At 35.3% G+C, this 6000-nt stretch overlaps 1 pseudogene across 1 annotated transcript in view; it reads left to right on the top strand.

The window, feature by feature from the left end:
- The first annotated feature begins 498 nt into the window (after nucleotides 1–498).
- Nucleotides 499–6000, top strand: part of LOC306649504 (myosin phosphatase Rho-interacting protein-like) — a 28368-nt pseudogene continuing 22866 nt past the window's right edge. The window contains exon 1 of the transcript in view: nucleotides 499–573. The product of the transcript in view is annotated as a myosin phosphatase Rho-interacting protein-like (transcript). The remainder of the gene's footprint in view (nucleotides 574–6000) is intronic.

The following is a 6000-nucleotide window of genomic DNA, read 5'->3' as shown; positions in this document are numbered from 1 at the left end:
TAATCCATATTAATATGGGCCTCAGAAAATTTATAATCCCTTTTGGTACCAAATCTGTATGCCAGTGTCTGTTTCCCTCTTATATTACTGGCACCAGATGTTATCAGATTTTTTCTTTGTTGTCAGTGTGTCCTTATTCTTCCCAGAACTGCCCCATTGGAAGTGCTGTCTCAGATGTTCTTAAACTTAGAGATGCAGAGTGTCTTCACACAAAATTTCTATATTTAACATCTAAAAATGCATATAAGATATACAGCTGAATTTGAATTTCAGATAAACAAGATGATATTTCATGTGAATAAAAATTATATGTTGTTTATTTGGTGTGCAAAATCAACTGGGTTAAATGTAATCTGATGCCCCTATATCTGTAGGGCTTTGTGAAGGAGAGCCACAGTGCTTTAATCAGTTGCCCTACCTGTTCCCAGGAGATGCCAGTACCAGTTGTCATACCTGTGACAGAGCTCTCTGGATGTCCCAGATGGTTGAAGCCTCCAGATGACTGCAGCACCAGATGACAGCAACCACGTGGATCAGAAAAAGCCCAGCTGGATCAAGTCAACACATATCCATGTGAGATAATCAATGGTTATTGTTCGGGGTTGTTTGTTAAGCAGAAATCAAAATCCAAAATTTGTGGCTTTGTGATCTTTCCCCCTTGTGGTCTGTTATCACTGAATGAAAAGGGGATTCTCTTATTCTTGAAAACTGGAGGAGGGAGATTTGTTATAATTTCAACTACAGTTTACCTGTGAGTTTATGTGAGTTTTGATTTTGAAACATTTCATCAATTCCTTTTTGAAGGGGTTTCTACGGGAAACTTTATGGTTTTCACTCTATTCTTAGAATTTATAAATTAATTCCAATTTCCTTTTATAAGATGATCCTTCAACTATAATTGTGCTTGTTAAAGGAATAAGACAGTGCTGCTCCAAAAGCCATACAGAAATCCATATTCTTAGAAATTTGTTTGGTCTGTGTGCAATAAGAATGAGAGGTATTTTTGTCATATCAAGAAGTAATCCTCAAAGAAGGTGTCCTGAAACACTTTGTCCTGCTACTGAGATACCCTTTGGCTAGGAAGGCACTTTCCTTGAGCACGCATAGACAGGACTTCTTCTGGAAATAGCAGGTATATACACATTGCAGTTCTTGGTGTTTGTGGCTATGCCAATGCAGCACAACTGGGTGAATGAGTCTATCCAGTGCTATGGTTTGTTGCTAGGAAGCCCACTTCTCAGATAATCTAAGTCATGTTCGCATATGTAGATTATCCTCATGTGTTTATGTTGTGAATATTCTCATACATTTATATTTGATTAATGGAATTTTTCATATGTAAGGAATAAAGTCAATATATTGTTCTCAATATAATTTTGTCATATCTCTTACTTGGTTTCAAATCCAGCCTAAGAGCAGGGTGTACTTGGGGAGCCTCTTAAATACTCAAGATTTTGGAAACAAGACCCCAGAAAAACTGGGGAGACAGACAATGAATGACAGAGGAGCTGAGCTGTGGACCTATTGTAAAAACTATCCCTGAGGGCAGACCAGAACATGTGCTGGATAAGGCAAGATCACAACCAACAGTTTGAAGGGAGAAGGCCTAGGCTGTGCAATTCTTGTTTTCTGTTCCCAACGCACTTATTAGATTAGTGATTTCTATGATGGAAAAGGAATGAGTGTGCAAAGACTAGATTTGTTTTGTCATGAATCCTTTCCATGTGAAATAATATATCAGAAATTCAGGTAAATATTCCCCAGGATAATCCAATACATGATTTGAATACCTGGATAAGTTTCTGCTTACTAAATAATATTCCAGTCCTGCTTTATTGAAATTATTCTGAGATTCCTTACAAGATAGTTTAAAAGAGCTCTCCTGGGTCATTTATTTAAGGAATTAGAGGCAGTCTCTTAGTTTTCAGCCAAGGATGGCAAACTACTTAGCATGGTGTGTGAATTTTGTATGTTCAATCTCAGATGGCTAGATCATATGCAAGAGACCTAAGACAACATCCAGTGTTACTTTATACTGATAACACTCCCCTATTGTCATTTTTAAGGCAAACAAATTCCTGTTAACAGATACATACTTTGTTTCCACACCCAGACCAAAATCCTGCTTACTGCCAGTGTCCCAGACTAGTTTATTTAATTGGCACTCATCTTAGATGTTGTCCTGCAGAACAAAGGCATTTTTTTTTTTTTTTTTTTTTTTTTTTTTTTTTTTGCTATCAGAGAAAGGTGAGGGAAGGACTTTGCCTAGACATTTCTGGTGTGGAGGAACAGCTTGCTCATCTGAGATACCACACTAACCTGAAATAATTATGTCCACCATGGTGAACAGTAGGACATTTTAAGAGATCCAGGTGATTTGGTGAGAAGAGTATGTACCTATCATCAGGTTTTTGGACTCAGTGGAGGGTGAGGGTGCCCCAATGTGGGGGCTGAGCCCACCTTGGGTGTGGGAAAATATGCCATGAGGAAGAGATGAAAAACAAAGAAGCAAATCAGCAAAGGGAGGAATTATCCTAAAGGAATTGTCAAATAAAGGAGGAAACAAGTTGTGTCAAACAAATAAATAAATAAAATTTAAAAAATGAACCAAATGACCGGGAAACCAAATCATATCTCTATAATAACCCTGAATGTTAATGGCCTGAATTCATCAATCAAAAGACATAGACTGGCAGATTGGATTAAAAAGAAAGATCCAACAATATGTTGCCTGCAAGAGACTCACCTCATAGAAAAAGATACCCATAGACTAAAGGTGAAAGGATGGGGAAAAACATACCATGCACACGGACTCAGCAAAAAAGCTGGAGTATCCATCCTCATTTCCGATAATGTGGACTTCAAGCCAAAGTTAGTCAGAAGGGATAAAGAAGGTCATTTCGTACTGCTTAAGGGAAGCATAAATCAGCAAGATATAACAATCATAAACATCTATACCCCAAACAGTGGCTCATCCATGTATGTCAAACAAATCCTTCTCAATTTCAGAAACCAAATAGACCATAACACAATAATACTAGGTGATTTTAACACACCTCTCTCACCACTGGACAGATCTTCCAGACAAAAATTGAACAAAGAAACCATAGATCTCAATAACACAATCAATAATTTAGACTTAACGGACATTTATAGAATATACCATCCAACCAAGAGCGAATACACTTTCTTCTCAGCAGCACATGGATCCTTCGCTAAAATAGACCATATATTATGACACAAAGCTAATGTTAGCAAATACAAGAAGATAGAGACACTACCATGTATTCTATCAGATCATAATGGATTGAAGTTAGAAATAAATGAAAGAGTAAAACACAGAAACTATTCCAACATCTGGAGATTAAACAATATGCTATTATATGATGAATGGATAACAGAAGATATTAGGAAGGAAATTTAAAAATTCTTAGAGGTAAATGAGAACAAAGAAACATCATATCAAAATCTCTGGGACACTATGAAAGCAGTACTTAGAGGGAAATTTATTTCATGGAGCGCATTTAATAAAAGAAGTAAAACTCTACAAATAAACAACCTAACACTACAGCTCAAAGCCCTAGAAAAAGAAGAACAGAATAGCACCAAAAGTAGTAGAAGACAGGAAATAGTTAAACTCAGAGCTGAAATCAATGAAATTGAAACAAAAGAAACAATACAAAAAATTGACAAAATAAATAGTTGGTTCTTCGAAAAAATAAACAAAATTGATAAATCATATTCAAAACAGTCACTTGGCAATAGGTAAATTATGGATATTATCAAATATATAAAATGTATCAATTTTTATATGATATGTGAGACTTGAATGCATTTTCCACAGACAACCCTCTGGCAGAATACATTTCTAAACTTTTTCCTCCTCCATTACTTACAAATATCCAGTGTCTGATGCTGTAAGTCACCGTGAATCATAACCTCCATTCTGGGTTCCTTCTATCACAATGCTATATTCATAGTGTGGGAGACAGGAGGACTATTCCTATAAGCTATTTTCTCTCTGAGATAGTTAGCTAACAAAAACTTATCTGCATAAAGAAGGCATTGAAGAATTTAAAGATGCGAGAAGAAAAATTAAAATGACAAATTGGAAAAAAAATATATCAGTGGCTCATGAGAGTTTGTTTTCATTCATGTATAGTTTCATAGGCAAGTATTCTGGTTTACTTTAATGAATACACTATTATAAAGTAGACTGCAATATCAGTGCTTTTATAAGTCTCAGAATAAGCTATCGTTTTATCTGAAGAATTCATGGTGGTCCAGGAATCACAGTGAAGATACTTTAATCATTTTACTGACTATTCAAATACATTTAAAAATATTGATTGCATTTATATCTACTATGAGAATATGTGAATCTATTTGACATCCATACAAAGGAAAGTATTTCTCAAGACTGTTGATCAGGGCACTTTCCTGAACAATTTTGGAAACATAATATCACTGAATTCTGTTTGTCTGTGAACATTTTACAATATATATCAATTCTAAATGAGAAGTTAAGTAGATGGATAGTAAAAGAAAGCATTAAGTCAAAGCTCTTTGAGAAGTAGGAATTATTTTTACCCAGAATAAAGTCTTCATTCAGAGTGTGGAATTAGCATTTCCAGTAGTCTCCCTTGAGTTGAAACATAAGTAAGTAATTTGTTTTAGACTTTTCAAGTAGTTATGTGTTCGCATTGAGTAGGTTGACTATAGAATTTAAGGTTAAAAGTCATTTTCTTAAAGGTATTACTTTAATAGGTTCTAGTATCCAGTGTTAGGGAAAATAAAAGCTTAATAGTTTTCTTTTTGTGATATTTTCTTTACTATATTATTGAAACCAGTTTTAAATGTTTTCATTGGTGCATTAAAATTATTAAAAATGGTGGAATTCATTGTTAAAAAAAAAAAAAAGAAAAGATAGGGGTGAACCTATCTCCATGACATACCCCAAGATTGTGGGAGTTGACATAAAACTAATGTTTATGGCTTAATTGTTTCCAAATGTGAAATTGAAATTTGATAGAAATATTTTGGTTTTGAGTTGGAATGGACTTCTTGCAAAGCATTTCACAGAGGAATACCAGAAATTTATCCACTCACTTGACATACTTAACCTCTTCAGGTAATCCATGTCCATCAATCTAAACATTTTCTCCTCTCTTCAATCAAGTGAATGTAACACATTTGGAAAAGTAGGAATTTAAAGTTCATTCCATTGAGTGTATTCAATATAAGGCTATTGTAGGAGTGAGCAGTGTTTCCCCAGTGATCTTGAAATTTTTAGAGTAGGTATGGCTGGAGACAAGATAAATCTCAGGAACTGATGGTAGATTATATACCTTTCATGAATATGCTGATGTGGTGTATAAATAAGCTAGTTTTTGAAAAAAAAAAAAAAGATGCTGGTGAGGTGTTAATGGCATTGAATTCTAAAGGTCAACTGCAGTAGTATTTGGCAAGTAGTCACATTTTGGGGCACACTCCCAGTCCCTTGGAATATGAAGTGGAATGGTATGCCTGGTACCAAATGCAAAACACAAGGTACTCATTGAGTGCCTCTTCATTGAAGCTACTTGCTGGATCTGCTCCTCCTCAGCACTTGTAAGCTGTTTTCAGTCAGCACATTCAAACATCATCTCAGTCCTATTAAACAAAGTAGTCTAACAAGAGATAGGAACACTGATGTCTGGGATCCTAGTGGTACTGTAAGAATGATCAACTCCACAAATTCTCATTGAAATCCATCTGTGAAACTTTTTAAGGAAACTCTTCCACTGCTGTTTTCTCCTGGTAATGTGCTCCGGTTTTCAATGATACACTTTGAATTGAAACTGATTCTTCTCTGGCTGGAAAGCATTTAGGCTTCCTGCTTATTCATTCAAATACAAACAAATCCTCATTGAGAACAGAGTGTGTACCTCCAAGCTGAAGTTGTTCGATGATCATGATCCTCTGCAGACCTTCTAAGCTATTTTTAGCATATGCATTAAC

Source organism: Sciurus vulgaris (genome assembly GCF_902686455.1).
Source record: "Sciurus vulgaris genome assembly, chromosome: 18".
Lineage (NCBI taxonomy): Eukaryota > Metazoa > Chordata > Mammalia > Rodentia > Sciuridae > Sciurus > Sciurus vulgaris.
Note: the sequence above shows the minus strand (reverse complement) of the source record. Positions and strands in the feature narration are given on the sequence as shown.